This window comes from Orbicella franksi, chromosome 5 (genome assembly GCF_964199315.1).
Source record: "Orbicella franksi chromosome 5, jaOrbFran1.1, whole genome shotgun sequence".
Taxonomy (NCBI): domain Eukaryota; kingdom Metazoa; phylum Cnidaria; class Anthozoa; order Scleractinia; family Merulinidae; genus Orbicella; species Orbicella franksi.
In genome coordinates, this window is record NC_138149.1 from 6,512,069 (window position 1) to 6,529,857 (window position 17,789).

Here is a 17,789-nt window from a genome sequence, read left to right on the forward strand (position 1 = left end):
ACAAGCTGCAAGAATGCCTGAAAAGCACTTATTAACACCTTCTAAATGCCTTTCTTTGCATGTTGGTTCTGTAGATTCCCTTGTTTTGTTTGTTTGTTCAGTTCCTTTGGTTTGGTGAAATGCTCATTGGATGCTTATTAAATTTCTTTAAAGTGCACCTAACCCCAAAATTTTTTTTTCGCTAAAACAAATCTAGACTTTATTTGAAGCATTTGGGCGAAGAAATTTTTGAATTTGGTTGAATCCTCGATTTTCTATGCTATGTGTTTCACGACCGCGTTTTAGGGAGTCTGGGGCGGCGGTACCTGATGACGTCTACCCAGGAACCAAACACAATAGCACCTCAGTCAACTCTCTGTATTTGCTCGAGAAAATAGAATGCAAAACTAATCGTTCCGATGTATTTTGGGACTAAAACGTCCAAGTTTTGTCTCAGAATCATTTCTTTTTCGTCACTGGAGTCAGAGTTAAGTTTCGATTCGGAAGGCTCCGAAATAAACTTCGATCGAGCACGTTCGACAACTGTGAACTCACTGCTTAGAGCTTTGAGAGCAATTTACAATATTTCAAGCGACGACGGGGAAGACGTCTTTGCGGACGAGCTGCTTGTATATTAGGAATGGAAAGCTAGATACGAAGTGGAGGAGCAGGCAAACGAACAGGAAGAAAGAAAACTCAAGGACTGCTTTGGATGGTAATTTCGTCAACTAAACATAAGATTCCCACGCGTGTTTATAGCCCGTTTACATTTGTCCTTACCGAGAATGTATTTTGTCGAGGTTCTGTTAAATCCAGTTTGTGTTTTACTTTCAGTTGAATGCTTCATGTTTATAAGAGCGACGTACGTGTTGCAGTTTTCGAGACTTGATGACCTCCAAAACATTGGCTTCGATCGATTGAAAATCGTATTGTTTGGACCTGTATTTTTGAAGCTGCGGGAAGCAAGGCGGAAGGAAACATTTCATACAATTACCGATTTCACATTGTCACACGTTTTAAGTCGTAACTCCAAATAACCAATGTAAATTGTTCTCAAAGTTTGCAGTGAAATTCGTCGGATAAGCGAAAAGGATGTGTTCCCTAAGCGGTCCGCAGATAATGTTACGCGGTCATATTTTCGACGCTATTGCACAGAATCTTTGTCACACTGCTGATTTCCAAACCTTCGAAAAACTCTGTGAGTCTAACAATTTTGTTATCATGTAATTCTAGAGGATTAATCTTCGACTTTCATCTAAATCGAAAGAGAAATAAGTGTTGGTTAGCGGCGTACAGTTGCGATCTATTTACGTATCAGTATAACGCTTCTTGATCATGACCGGATCACACAACTTTGCCGGTTATGTTATAAATACTGCGGGATTGGAAGATATAGGTTGTCGGTGGTATTTCTACAAATTGCTGGTTAGCTTTAAGCAGAAAATTTATGAAAATAGCGTTCGAAAGTCTGCGGAACAAATTCCAGTGAGAATTCTTCAATGGTTCTCACAGATTCAGTTCGCTTGTTTCGGTTCGACAAAATCAACCAATCGATAATCACACAAAAGTGGTCGCAACTCATCGATTGTCATCGATTGGCGTTAAAAAATTCTCGGTATGCCACGTTCCAGCATGTACGTATACGCACTCGCAGTACGCACGAATGTTTGAGATGATTCGAATTTGTTCAAATTTGTTCGAATTTGTTGAATTTGTTTGTATGCAGTTGAATGGTTTCAAAAATCAAGAACAGAAACACACTTTGACAGACTTTGAACAGTTTGAAACAGTGTTTTGAAGAAACACAAGTCAACAACGCACCTTTTCGCTTAGCTGTTCCTTTCGCTGTCCTTTATACTGTTGATATCTGGTTGATATGAATTTTCAGGAATTTTATATTTTCACTATTTCCTATTTTTCCAACAGGTCCTGTCCACACGCCGTGCAAAATGAAATTTATTATCTGATTTATCCGTGTAAATTTCTGAGAATAATTAAGTGTAGTGTTTAGTGTTAAAGATATCCAGACGGAGGAAAGAACTGCAAAATAACTCTCGAGAGACTGCGAGAATGTTGACTCTTCCCCAGCCGTCTCTCAGTCTGGCGATGGAGAGATGACTAGGGACGAGTCAGCTCGTCAGCTCTGAATGGTGGGTGATGTAATTATACTGAATTGTAATAAAATAAACCAGAATAAACGTGAATAGGCTTCGGAAATCATTTTATTAACAAAGGTCTGCAAAGGTACATAAAGTAAGCAATGAATAAAGTCAGATAAAGTTTATTTCTTCCTGGTTTGTATGCGTCATTCTTCGCCATTCGGCGATGGTTCTGAAACCAATTTTCTACCTATAGAATAAATTTAAGTCTTTTAGTATATCATGGGCTAATTTACGTTTTTTTTAGTCTACATTTTCACACTTCATTGCACAATGCGTTACGCGTTATACAATCTGAATATGAAAACAAAAGACGAGCCGCAGGAATTTTTCCCGCGGTTACTCGGGTCATTTGGCAGCTCGGTTAAGGTGTGAATCTGAACAGCTGATCTGAATCATCGGGTGACGTGAGCTTTGGTCACAAATTAAACGCCCTTTACGTTTACGTTATTTATGCACTGATTTTAATTCAAGCAACTCCGGTTTTCGAAGAAATAATTTGTTTGTTTTCCTCGTTTCTTGCGTTATTGATGATGCTGTTGACTTGTTCAATGTTTGCGCAAGTAAATGTACGTTCCTTTTGTGGTGACCAGTATCCAATAGCCATGTTTTGTGCTGCCTATGGCTAGTGTAACTAATGAGCGAGCCTTCTAGCCGCCAGACTCTTTTGGGGAGCTTCTTTTTCAAGGCGTTTAAACTGCCATTTTTATGTTACAGTTCAAGTATACAGTTTGAAAGGCAAATCATAACTAATGTTAGTGTTTTAAGATAATTTTTACTTTTTTAAAATATGACGCCAGCATTGCATTGGATGGTATTCAATTTTAAAGCACTGAGTGACCTTTAATCTTCTCTCATCTCACTTTCAATTTGATGGCCAATTGAGATTTGATATTGTTATAAAATCGTATGCCCATGTTCTCCACGATGTATCAATCACCATTGTGAAAAAAATAAAGTTTTATGGCAGTTTTCCTCATTAAAATGCGTAACGAGGCCGTGTTTTTGGAAATATTGACTGAAAATATAACGCATCAAAAATGATAACCAATCGATGACAATCGATGTCAATTAACTGATCGATTGGCATTGATAATCAATAAAAATTGATAATCGATGAAATCGATAATCACAAAAAACCTGAGCATCGATTGTTCATCGATTATCGATATTAATCGATTAATTGGCATTGATTGTCATCGATTGATCGATTGATTTTCCGATCATCGGTTTCATCGATTGTTCAGGCCCTGCAGAAAGCGGAAGTGAGTCCTTCGATCACAGAAATAAATGTTCAAACAAGCAAATAGACACGCCGTGTTACTGTTAATAGGGACCTTAAGATACGAAGACGGGAAGGGCAGGACGGCAACGGCAGTGGACGCGGGAAACTTTCGCGGGTCCCGTCGTGTCGCCAAAAACAAAATGCTTAAGATGTGCATTTTCGCAAAGGACGGCGACGTCAATAATTGGAACCTCGTACAAGCTATTCACAGAAGCAATGACATCCATTAGACTATAAAAGAGATGATAGAAATCTTATCCTATTAGGCTTAAACGATAGTGAACAGCGATGCTGAATTTCTTTTTCTTTATAAGCGAAGCAAACATCTGTCAATATTTTAATAGAGAAACCATAATTTCCGTATGAAAAAATTAAACGAACAATCTGATCGACCTGCTTCAGATGGCTTTTTACCACTAAAGCGTTTGGGAATTCTGTCGCCGAAGAATCCTGACTTTTGTTGAACGTTTCAATTTCCATCTGTAATTTCCATCCATTTCCAATGTTCAATTTCCATCTGCTTGTAACAAGCATTATAAAAATCAAACAAACGTTGCATCAAATTCTGGGTAGTATAAAAACAACAACTAAACATCAGTTTGAAAATGTGTATTTTATTTGCTCAATAGATGCTCCATGGCATTCATTCTTACAACAATTTATCAACTGTACTTACACTGTTGTATTCTCAATGCATAGAGTTTGTATTGAGCTTGCACACTCGTGATAGCGTCCGCACAGTGGCTGCAGAAACACAAACGAACAGACGAGGAATATTTTTACTCACATTTTCGTATCTCAGCGTAGTATTCTACGCTACAATCACGAAAACTGTGAACGCTATAAACATATCTATCAATATAACTGAAAATAAAGGCGATTGGAACAGTTATCGGGGCAAAACAAGTGCAAAATACTCACGTCTTCGATACGACGGCTAGTCGGGCGAAATGGCGTCCTCGACGAGATGAGGACGGCAGAGAGATTAGGCGAGAGTTCTCGTGCGCATGCCCGGTTGAGTCAATTTACTTCCGGTAGCCGTCCTAGCTCGTCCCGTGCTGGTATCTTAAGGTGCCTAATGGTCACGGACAACGAATATTCTAAACTAACCTTGCTGTCAAAAACGGATCCGTAGTTCTACAAGGGTTGCTAGTTTCAAATCTCTGCTACACAGCAAACAGCTCCCTTCCTTGCAATGCAAACCAAAGTGATAGTAAAATCCGCATGGAGATCTGGGACAGACCCAGAGTTCCAAACGCACAAAGTTTGGAATGCCGCTGAAATTTCAACTTGTGAACTGTGCAATACTGTCATGAGAGAGAATGGCACAGCTAAAACTCAGGCTATATGGCATGATGACTTTCGGAAATCTCATTTTTATTCATCATTCACTTTGATGCCCATGGAAGGGTTCCTAATCGGTTTCATTGACTTAAAATTGAAGGTTACTACAGCCCCCAGTTTCAGTTTAAAACAAGAATATTTTATATGTACGGACTACTCGAGATCTTTATTTCCTCCTTTATTAAGAGATCAACAGAAGTCACTGATTTGACTCGATTGCTATCCGGTTTGAGACTCCGGTTGGTCCTGTATCACACTACACTGTCATCTCTCTTTATGCATCACTCAATTACAGCAGTGCCCATCCCCGCCCCCGGACTACCGCGGGCATTTCCTCATGTTGTCAGTCTCGGGGATGGGGCGTTCGCAATTTTATCGTGGCCCGGGGGCTGGGCATTTGCGTACCCCGGGGGTGACCCTCGGGCATATGACACACGTGTTTTCGAAAGTGCCATGGATGAGTTCATCGGGAAAGACGAGGCGTTTGTCGAACAATGGCTTGTCTGTCAGGGACTAGAGAAACTTGCAGATGTTTTTAAAGGTATGTTTTCTCAATTTTAGATATTTCTTCGTTACTTGTAAGCACTATAAACATAAGCTACAAGGTGAACTATATTTTGTTTATCACAAAACAATAACTGTCGTGAACACGACTATTTCGGATTTAAATTAAAGTTAAAATACTTCAGGTTTGCAAATTCAAATGTTGCGATCTTCAAGACAGATCTTGCGAGCTTAAAATGCAATGCATCATCATTTAATGATAATTACTTTATTGTAAACATTGTTAGCGGGATTGTCGTTATTCTAGTAGAAATATTCAAAACAAATGGTTTTTATACAACAAAACATTTAATGTCACGCTATCCTCTAGCAAACTTTTAAAGACAAAATATAAAGAAATAAATATAATCAAAATCAACTAACATGTACTGTTGTCCTTGAAGTCTGACCGTTGTATTAAAATACTGAACAGTTGAACATTTTATTCACTGATTAATAAAAAAAACTGCAGGGGTGTTGGAAGGCGACGATCCCGGGGGAGGGGCATTTGCCCTCTTTCTTCGTCCCCACCCCGGGGCATTTAGACAGCTTATGTGTCCCCACCCCTGGGAATTTGCCCATTTTTAAAAAAATATGCTAATGTCCGAGGAGTAACCCGGGGGGGGGGGGAGGGCACTGCTGGAATTGACTGACGCATTATATGCACCGGGAATGACCGGAAGGTACAAAGCTTCTGTCACCAGAAACCTTCCATAGTAATGTAATACAAGTTATATTTCAGTATCTTACCCTAACATCGTCAGTTTGATGAGGATGCATTATAAATAAACTTCTTTATTTGGTGGTGTTTTCGTTTGGGAATCGAGAGACAAAACGTAAAAAAAAAAAATTGCCACTCTGACCTGAAAGCCTCGAAGCCATGTTAGAATATTGAAATATGGAACGTGGCCTATTAGAAAGCCAGTTTTGTCTCTTGTTTAACTCCTAATGTTCCACGATGATGATCCCATGTGATGATGTCATCTACAAATTCTTTTGGTGTCTCTGGTTGGCTGATAACATGTGCGCACATTGACAGGGGGGAGGGGTGGTTCAATTAGAAAGGAGGCTTTCGCATTTAATTATTTCGGTAGCCCTTAGCTACTACAAAGGGATGACAATAGGAATGTCAGCTTAATGCTTCTTAAATTCGCCAAGGTGATTAATCCTAGTTCAAGCTGACTTCAACCTCCTTTGCCAGCCAACCTAGTAGCCTCCATGCGGAGACATTCTTTGTGCTCCTTCCCAGATTTCCCGAGAGTCCAAAGAGCGTCCAAGATTACGTGACGACCCCAAAGAGCGTCTCCGTAGGAGGCTACAGCCAACCTAGCACAACTGAACTTTTTTTAAAAACAAATCTTCCCTTTTTTCCCACTTAATCGTGTCTTCCTCAAATCGAGTTTTTTGTTATTAAATACTACACTGGAAACTTCCATAGAATATTCACAGGTTTTCTATCTTCTATCCTTAAGGTCAGAAGCTCCTATAATTTTAAAAGCTCTCGGTGAAAACAAAAATACTATTTCGTAAAGTGCATACAAAAACAGGTAAGAAAATACCTTTCTACAGGGTCCAAATAAATTGCATTTCCCACAAAACCTAAACAAATTATACTTCCTACAATTAACAAAGCCTAACTAAATTGAATAGCTCCGTCTCCAAGCTTTTTAAAAATTACAATTTTTACAAAGCCTAAATAATATGCAGGTTGTACAAACCTTACATAAACTATATTTCCCAGAACTGATAATGCGTTTTCTGATATTACACATGTTCGAGCCGTGGACAAAATCTCATTTATTTGATTCAGATTCTATATACAGATCCACTGCAAAGTCTGTCCTCTTTTTGTGCAAGAATAAAGTTCTACCAGTCTGAAAGGTTCCTTCCAGTTTCACAGCAAATGGAACATCTACAACTGCCTTTGTCAGTCTAGTTGCACCTTGTTAATGCATAATGCACACAAGACATCGGTACCAGACGCTTGTCAGAATAAAGGCATTAGGAATCTTTATCAGTGACTACTACGTGCTCGAGTCACCGGATTCGTCTGGAAATTCCAACTGGCACTGTGCCCTTTTCACTCTTGAAGCTTGATCCTGTTGTCCAAACAAAAAAATCGAAATAGAAGATCACATAAAATAATAATAATAATAATAATAATAATAATAATATTTAATATTTCTAAGGCGCAAATTAACATGTGAATATGATCAAATGCGCCTAACAAACCATGAGTAATATAAATTAAACGATATGTTATGAATAGTGTGATAAATTTAAAACTAATTATTTACAATAATTATGTACATTAGGCTAAGGTAGCGAGCTAAAAATTAAAATATTAAAAACAAGGGATCTAGTAAAAATGTATATAAAACATCAAGAGCTATTCAAACGCTTTTCTAAATAAAAATGTCTTTAGTTTGGACTTAAAATGGTTAAAATTGTCCTCATCTGTCATTGCACACGGCAATTTGTTCCAAAGTGATGGTGCAGCAGCAGTAAATGCCCTGTCACCAAGTGTTTTCTTCGTTTTCGTGGATGGTGGTACTAATAAAACTTGAGAATTAGAGCGTAGACCATACCGGGAGGGATTTTTAACACGAATAAGATTACAAATATAGTCCGGTGCCTGGCCATGTATGGCCTTAAAAGTAATTATTAAAATCTTATAAACAATTCTGAATCTGACAGGTAACCAATGTAAAGAATATAATACAGGAGTAATGCGACTAAAACGCGGAGTCGAGCAAATTAGCCTAGCAGCTGCGTTTTGCACACATTGTAGCTTATTAATATGAGTGGTCGGTAAACCATGGAGAAGACTGTTGCAGTAATCAATGCGTCCCATTATGAAGGCATGCACTAGCATCTTGGTAGACTCAACCGTAAGAAACTTCCTAATACGTCTAATGTTATGCAGATGATAAAAAGCAGCTTTACATGTCTTCGTAATGTGTGTCACTAGACTAAGGTTGGTATCAAACCAGGTGCAACAGCAACAGGTGCAACACTCACATTACCCACCGATAACTTCTCGATGTCCACCTTGCTAAGCTGTTGTCGTGTACCAATTATTAAGAATTCGGTTTTGTCGTCATTTAGCTTTAACTTAAACAACATGACGTACAGTAAGGTGGCCAGTCTAATCAAATACATAGGTCATTTCTCTTGTGCAGGAAAACCACACATGCACGTTATTTACCAGTAAAATATCAAGAAGAACATTTTGTATGTCAGTCATACAGGCCGGGGATGGGAGAGGAGGAGTCACAGGACAAAAAAAATCAACAAACTGAACACAGACAGAAAGCTGTCTCAAGTCTGATGAAAACCAGAGACAAGCTCAGCTAGTCAATTAGCCCGCGAGCAGGCTCTCATGTGTTGCGGCAGGAGCAAAGTCAATGAGCAAAGTAGCGACAGACGCTTCAGCGAGGGAAGCGAGCTGATGGGGGCCTGGCTCGAGAAATGAGAGCCTGCACGGAAGGCAACAGCGCGTTCGCTCACCAACGCAGCATTCTGATTGGTGAAAAATGACAGGTGCCATTAATATGACCAAAACCAGCGGTGATTATCAAACACAAACATGGCATGGCGTCCGAGAATCCAAGTGCGGGATTTATCCTGGAAGCTTTTCGAAAACTTTCCATCGAAGCAAGTAATCTGGTCCATTTAAAACACGAACGGGAAAAAGCCGTGAATTGTCTTTCAGAACGAAGAGATGTTTTGGCGGTGATGCCAACTGGGATACGGTAAACGTTTTATATTTCAACTGTTTGAAACTGCAGTGATGATCAAGAAAGTTCGCGAGGGACAGTACTGAGATACTCTAGTGTTAGTGACTTGCACGCTAACCAATATAATTCAGGATCTGGTCAAGGAATGAAAATCACTTGACTTTGATTGTGCTGCGATAAAAGATGTCAGAGATTTGTCCAATGTTGGAAGCGGCAAAACACAAGTATTATTTGCATAATTATCATGTTTGTTCATGTTTTTCTCAATTTCTATTGGCTAATAATTTGACACATTAAGCTAGCGAGTTGTCAAAATCTTGACACCTTCAGAGGGGCTGCCGTGAAGGCTCTCATTCTCTATCGCTTCGTTCGCTGACAGCTTTGCTCGTTTGCTCGTGCCACCAACGACGAGAGCCTGCTCGCAGGCTACTTGTCAAGTGCGTGTCGCAATTTGAAAAATTAATTAAGAGTCCTCGACAGGATCCGACCCAATGACTTCCTACTTCATAGGGTATTGATAAACATCTTACACAATTTCAACACTGAGTGATAGTTTTACAATGTAAAAACTTCAACCAGGGTTACCAAAGACTTTTCATCCAATCGCATTCGACAGTGAACTACAAGAATCGGAGTTTGTTCGTGATAGGACTAAACGTGTTGAAGCTGCGGTTACGTTCTAGGTTTAATTCATTGTGTTCAATTTTCCTTGTCTTGAACACAGCAACGAACAAACGACAAAAATAATTTGAACTCAGCGCGGACAATCTGAATGGTGGCTTCTCATGCACTCAATTGGGTTCAAATTTGATTTGACCCGAGGTTGAAAATCATTATTGCCGGTGAGTTCATGGTTGATTTCTTGTTGTTATCGGCATATCTGCTATTAGGCTTAACATTAGTTTTGCTGCTGGGTCGTTCCCAGTTCACCTCTTGGCAGTATTAGTTTTCGTGTTGCCAGATTCACTCAGGGTGTTAGTTATTTTCTCGCTACGTTCAAGATCGTTTTGTTATAGAACCGGTATCTTCAGTCGAGAAGGAAATGTAACATTTGTTTTAAAATTATCATTTTTTGTTGCTAGACTGCGAAGAATTTGTTCCTATGCGCTGGGTTCAACTCGAATTAACTTCATCGTTCGCTTATTGCGTTGTTCAAGTCGACGAAATTTGAACGTAATGACCAGGCAATCTAAAATTTCTGTTCGAAGGACTACTTAAGATATCGCGCTGCTCGAACATGATTAGTGAGACCACAGATAAACTCAGAATCTTTAGTTTCAAAGTCGTGTTGTGATTGGTCAAATACTCTCAGTAGTCGTTGCACTGCAACTTTGCCGGGTTCTTAGTAATATTTCACCTTTTCCTCTTCCTGCTGTCTTCATCTCGCGGCAACTTCACCTGAAGAACTTTGAAATTCACTTTGGAATCCTCAAAGCCAATGGCGATAAGACGCTTAGGCAGACAAGCTGCTAAACTGTACACACGGCTTTCCAAAGCTATTTCACTTAGCAGGTCACCAGACTTGACATTAAACAGCTGAAGAAAAGCACCGATCACTTCATCACCGAAGCAGGTAACGCACTCCTCTTCACTAACAAACTTATAGTAAGGCTCACCACCAAAAATATGATTACATGAACATAACGTGTGGAGTATCTTTCCTAAAAGTGCATCGAGGACGTAAAGGTTTAGGTTAAAATCCTCGGCAAATCGTCGTCTTCCAGCAAGTACACAATACTGTTCAGTAGGAGAAAATGATTGACCAGAGGTATGCCAATCGGCGCTAAACACCGGTTCCTCCATCTTCCAGAGAACTTTGTCGCCGCACTGCATCTGCAATACACCATACACATCCTGATTACTGTACTCAACGGACATCACGTGGCATTTACTGTTACATGTAATAAAATCACCACGTAAATTGACTGTTGACACAATGCCTTCCCTGCTTGTATCCACAACGATGACTTTACTCCGTGCATCACAGGCGCTCTCTTTTTCACAGGCGCTCTCCTTTTCACAGGCGCTCTCCTCTTCACTAGTGCTATCTTCTTCACGGGCCCTCTCTACACAGGTCACTCGTTCTTCTGATATGGGGATTACTTCAGTGATATCCCCTAAGTCAGTCCAACTTCGGATGCACTCAGACAACTCAAAATTCCACAACTCAAGGGTGTCCCCTCTGGTTCGCAAAAGAACACCTTCTCTTACAGCTACTAGAATATAGTGAATATAATCAAAATCGTTTTTCTCTGCTTTGAACATGCCACTTGAAATGTCCCAAGCTTTTAGTGTTGCTGGGGTCCCACTTGTTTCAGTGATAACGTACAGAGCGTCACCATTCAATGATAATACGACTTTCTTCACAATAGTTTTCGAAACTCCAGCACTGTTTTTCGTCAGTTCATCAAGGTTTGACATTTCTATGACGCTGCTGAAGTAAGAAGAAACTCTCAACACAGATTGTTCATTTAGCACAAAAACGAGAATGGGCTGCTGTTGGATGCTATTTGTTTCAGGTGACCAGCAAAAAGGATCTCCTAATAAAAAGCCGGTCTCACTACACGATTCAAATTCCCAGGGTTTGTAAGAGACTTCATCAGGAAAGACATCTAAAGAAGAGTTGCCGTCATTTTTCATGTTGACGTCTAAACGAAAGAAATCGCAATCAAAAAAGCCTAAACTCAAGCAATAAAGGTATCGACAGTCAAGGGAGAACTTTATCGCTCCACAAACTACTGAAGTAGATGTCAGTGCTAGTGTTTTAAAACCATTCATGACGTCAACCAAAGTTATCGACCCAGAATGGTCAGAAATTGCTAGCAGTCTTCCATCGCGAGACCAAGCAAAAGACGAAACTTGGCAATTCCATGCGAAACGATTTATCTCCGAGCCGTCTGTGAGACTCCACATGATGACTAATTTGGCATCGTTGGTGCAATCAGTTAGCATCTTGATCTTGTCTGCAGAAACTGAACAAACCGAAAAACGGCACTTGCTCGAAAGAAAAAGCGGTTTCAAGTCCCCGTCAAACGTATAGGCATGGCTGAGGATTCCTGGTAAGACAAGGCCCTCTGTAGGATGGAACACTACTGAGCGATAAAATGACTGCCTACCATATGTCGGGCCTGGTCTATATGGTTCATAGTAGTTGAAGTCATCTTCGTCAGAGTTACAGTCGTAATTTTTCTCTACCTTGACATCTCGTTCCCATACCAGCCCACCAGTATCGAGCGACCATAGCTGAATCGTGCGATCAACACATTCACATACCATGTAGTCTAACCGTGGTGAAACATCAAAACAAGTTACGGCAGCTGAACATTCAAATTTGGTTCGAAAACCCCCTTGCAGATCCTCTTTGTGCAAGTATTCCATATAGGTCATTTCAGAATATTTACTCTCCAATAATCTTGAAGCTTCGGGAGAAAATGGATCTCCTCCCTCGTTCAACAACGCTTGGAAGATGGTATGAGGGAGTTCTTCTAATGTGTCGATATGCTTTCTTAACAAAAGCAACAAAGTGTTAAGGGCCCTTTGAAGTTCTTCGATGCCCGCTTGCTTCTGGACGGAAACAATGTCTTCGGAAGCCGCCGTAACATTCACACACAACTTTGCGTACACAAGCTCTACGTCCAAAACAAATTTCTTAACAACGTCCTCAAGGCTGTATACTCTCGCATTCTCTAGTTGTAGCATGTGTTGAACTCCATGTTGCAGTGCGTACTCTGTAGTGTCACTGAACTGTTTGCAGTTGACGCCGTCTCGTTTCACCTCATCAAATTCAACAATGCACAGCTTGGAAAGGACTTCATGGCCTTCCTTTTCAGCAACAATGAAGTGGTGCTGTCCGTAGTTGGATTTTTCAATCAACCAGTCTTTGACCGACTTGTGAAAAAAGTGAATACAATCGTCTTGAACGGGTAAAAGTGCCGAGACACAAGTAATTGCCGTATTTACTTTTCGCTGAAGCAATGATGTCGATTTACCTCGTAGCAACAATTTAGAAACGAAACCGAGTGGCAATGGCTCTCTAGCGGCTGCGACCGCACTCAGAAATGTCAAAAATTGGTCTTCCGTGACGTTAAGTTCCTTACAAAGTTCAGTCTCCAATCGTTTGAAATACGATTGGTACACAGACGAAATACCTGATGGTAAGATGCTGTCCAGCAGTTCAGGGGTTAAAACTGGCACTTCCTTCTTTATGAAATCTGCCAGGTAATGTGCGTATAGCATGACTCCCTCTGACTTTTGAACCAGTGCTTGCAAGATTATTTCTTGATGCTCAGATTGCAATAAATGGCTGACTTGCTTTTCAAAGCAAAAGTGAATATCCTTCACGTTCTCTTCAACGTTTGGATCCAGCTGAAGGGGGTGCAAATTCTTTAGAGTTTCTGCTATGTTCCTCTCCGGTCGCGTTGTCACCAGAAATCGAATCCACAGTGGCAGATTTTGGAAGTAATTAGCAATTACGTCTAGTAGCTCATTTCTTCCCTGGAATTCACTTTCGTCTAACCCATCTATTACCATTAAATAGGTCAAACCAGGGTCGTTTAAGCTGGCTAGAGGTTCCTCAAGCAGCACTTCGAACAGATCCTTCACCTCCATGTTGTTAATCTCCACACCCAGATTTCTTGACAGCTTTTCCACGAGAGCTTTCTTGTAGTCTGGCAGAGAATCACACAGCTGACTGGCTAAGGACTGTAGCATCACCTTGGGATTCCTGTGGCGCGCCCTGTCATGCTGGCAGAAGTGGCTTCCGGCTAGCCGTCCAGCCGCGTGCATCTTTTTACACATGACAGCTGAGATTACAGACTTCCCCATCCCAGCATTTCCAGTGATCACCATCACACGATTTGGGGAACTTCTGTCATTTTGCCAGCTGTCAACCTTTGAAAAGATTGACAAACGGGTTCCCTCTACGTATCTGTCGGCGTAATATCCTACGTTTTTCAGGGTCTCAATCTTTGCGAGTTTCTTGAGTATTTCATTTTCTTTGTTCTTTTCTCTTTGAACTTCCAAGTCTTCTTGCAACTTCGTGTCAACGTTGTTGTCTTGCACTGTTACACGATCTCCTAGTTGAGTCTGGCGTTTTTCATCAATAGTTTTCTGTGTAACAGCTACAGATTGGCCCTTAAGTACATCTTCCACCATTGCCTTGATATCCTGAATTGTTTGCTGACCTTCTAGTTGAGTCTGACGTACTTCAACAACCGTTTGCTGTGTTTTGGTCTGTACCTCATGCACTTCCTCCAACTTCCGGTTGCTGTCTTGAAGTATTTTCCGATCTTCTAGTTGAGTCTGACGTACTTCATCAACAGTTTGCTGTGTTTTGGTCTGTACCTCATGCACTTCCTCCAACTTCCGGTTGCTGTCTTGAAGTATTTTCCGATCTTCTAGTTGAGTTTGACGTACTTCATCAACAGTTTGCCCAGTTTTTGTTTGATGTTGACGTATGTCCTTCAGCTGTGACTTGATGTCTTCTTCACAGTCAGCCCACTCAAACAACACGTCAATAAAGTCTTCCTCCCCACAATGCTCTGCTTTCAATCTATCAATTTCCGCCTGAGGCAAGCCAAGAGCAACAAGAACAGTACTAATTGCCACCCACAGAGCAGAGAACGTAGGTGTATTAATACCAGTACTGGTAACATGACCGTACAACTCATTGCGGAAAAACTTGATGCGAGCAAGGTTTGCCTCAACAGAAGTGTCACTAAGGGGTGGCTTAGTGTGCCAACCCGAGGGGGGAGGGGAGAGTCCACAAATGTTGGTTAGAAGGAGGAATAACAAAGTGATGTCAAATGTGTTGGAGTCAGGTGTGGCTCCACCAGGTGGGAAGAGCAGGTCCCACTGAGGTTTATGTAAAACCCTCCTCCTTAAGAGATTGTTCAGAGTGTGATAGTTTGCATGAAGATCAGCCAGCAGATTTGCTGGGAGATGATATCTGTCGAAAATCTTCCTAAGAACCGTTGATCCACCATCAATGAGAAGTCTGCTGAGCTTGGCTCCATTTGTCTTCTCCACAGAGCTGGCCAGGGGTGAAGGGGCAGTAGCCGCCATCTTAATCAAACGAGCAAAGAGGTAGAGCTTCAGTCACACCTGCATGAGGTAGAAAAGTATTTTTTTTCTGTTCTTAGTTCATTCTCTTAGCAAATACATGGCATTTCTAGCTAGGGCTTTCAGTCACGATATTGCTTGCTGTGCAATTGAAAAGGTTGCCATTGAAAAGACACATTTTCCTTGAGTTTCAGCATGATCAAGGTTACCTACTATAATGACTATGGAATACGGGCTTGGATGCTGTCGCTTTAGCTAAAGTACTTTGCACGCATTGTGGTCCTGTTAAGATCAAAAAATTGTCCAAAAATAATTCATTGCTTCCAAAGGTGATAGAGGCTGGGCCAGTGACCCAAGGCAGCAGTTTTGAACTTTGCGTCTTTTCTTACAACGATGTAATGCTTCTAGTGTCTTCTTTTTCTTGCACAATGCATTCCAAGCATTGAAGTTCAAACAATAACTACACTATAACTTTAACAATCGCTTCAATAACAGAACTGACTGATGACATCATCTGTTTGGCTGTACAGGCGTCAGAGGTTGGCCACAGTCAGCGAGAGCTTTCCAATTAATTGTCCATGGATATTTCATTTTTAAATGTGAAATAGATATATGATGTAACGAAAAAAATCCCAAATGTTTAACAGAACTCAAATCACTCTCTCATAAAATCAAAAGATCAGGCTTGGCTGCCAATAGTTGAATTACGTATATACAAATTGAGTTTTCTTTGGTAAAAATACCTACCCTTCTGTGACTTTCACCACTAATTTTACCTCCCTTATATCTGAAATCCCCCTTCCAGGGAGGGGGGGGGGGGGGCGTGAGGTACTCTAGAAAGTTACATATGGGAAGACTCCGATCTGAGGTCTAACCCCTTTCAAATGGTACCCCTTTCAGAAACCTACTTAAGAACATATCATCTCTTTTCCAAACCTTTGAAATGAAGTTTATGATGTAGAGCTTAATAAATTACATGATACTGATGTAGGGTGTGTTTGTTGGAGATATTTTAATTGAGATCCTTTTTGAATCCCTTAAAGATAGATTTTCCTTCACCCTTCATATACCTCAACTTGTGAACCCCTTAACCTTTAATATACGTGAAGCCTGAACCTTTCAAGCAGAACCTCCCTGTATAGGCCATTATAACAAGGAACCACCCTGGCTAAAATCAAATCCCTTTGTAATATTTTGTACCTGCCAAATTCTTGCACAATATGTCTTCACAAACAAATAATTATAATCTTTCCCATGGATAATAACTCAACCAACATACAATCCCCAGGATAATCTCATTCATTTAGGGAGAAAAACGGTAGTCTTCTGAAGTAGACAGCTGACACTGATTAGGGTGCAAAGGGAAAAGCTTCTAGGGAGGTCTAGGGGCAGGCAAAGAATTTTCAGGGATTAGAAAGACATTTTCTCAATTTTTATCTCATACTGTAATTAAAAAATCATACACCACACCCATGCCCCTTCCTAAGCTACAGCCTTTACTGCCCTGAGACAAGGACAGTCAGGGTTCAGTCACATTGCAGAAAACCTTTGTTTTCCCATATTACACTTTACAACTCACACACATATTATATCATAACTAGAGAGACAATTGCAGATAGTGCTGAGTGCAATGTATAGTTCTGGCACGCTAGTTACACAGGTCCTCACCCCCGCCTGCCTCACTTCCGGTTTGTAGTTATATTTGTACCTACATCAGTGAACCAGTCCCCTCAAAGGCTGATTAAATTAATTTGCACTTTCATTAGGTGCCACAGAGTCTGCAGCATTCTTTGGGCACTTTCCTAGTTTCTTTTGTCACCAACGAATCATGTTAGGTTTTACCACAAGGAAATGCACCCAGCGTTTGTGTGTGATTCCGTATGAAATGTACCTCTCGCCTAATATATAGTCGAAACGAAATCCTAACTAATCTGTGCATGCGTTTAGAGCAAACTGGTTTTGTTTTAAAGAGAACAGTACCACAAGGAGAGCAAGGGGTTTACTAAAACAAATAATTATATAGTTTTGTGATGTTACCCATAAAGTAAGGTCTAGGTATGACACATTTTTACATAGTGCACACAGCCACCTACCCCACCCCAACCGCTTCCTTTTCTATGGCTAATTAATTACTTGATATTAATTAATTAAACAAACACTAAAGTTTACACCTTATTGCCTTAGTACTTCATTGCCTTGTTGCCTCGTTGCCTCGTTGCCGTATTGCCTTATTGCCTTATTGCCTTATTACCTTATTACCTTATTACCTTAATACTTTAGCTGACGTCAGCCCCAAAGCATGCCAATAGTGCACTCTGCACTAAAAAGTAAGCGGCTCATAAATCGAAGTAGCCGGGTTTTTAGCTGGTGATGAGCACTTATTTTTGAGATACTGTTACAGTAAGGTGACAGCTGGATTTGACCATCACTGTCACAAAAAAGTCACACATTCAAATTGAAAAGCAGCCTTCTCTACCCATTGGGTATACACTATTACAACACACATTGCTTGCAGGGAGCTTTGTAGCTGTAGGGCATCACACAGACTGGCTAGTAGTTATCAAGATTCACTGGTGTTTACCCAATATTTCTGTCAGCAGTGATCTCTTTAAACTATGTTTGCATCACATTAGTTTAGAACATATTTTAGATGCTGTCTGATTGAGTAACCCTGATTAA

General features: G+C 40.5%; 1 protein-coding gene and 1 pseudogene across 5 annotated transcripts in view; both read right to left on the reverse strand.

Annotated features, from left to right (window-relative positions):
• The window catches only part of LOC145486502 (uncharacterized), a 79,990-nt gene that overhangs the window by 37,304 nt on the left and 24,897 nt on the right, over positions 1-17,789 (reverse strand). The gene's annotated exons all lie outside the window — the stretch shown is intronic.
• On the reverse strand, positions 10,392-15,140 carry LOC145486505 (uncharacterized; annotated as a pseudogene).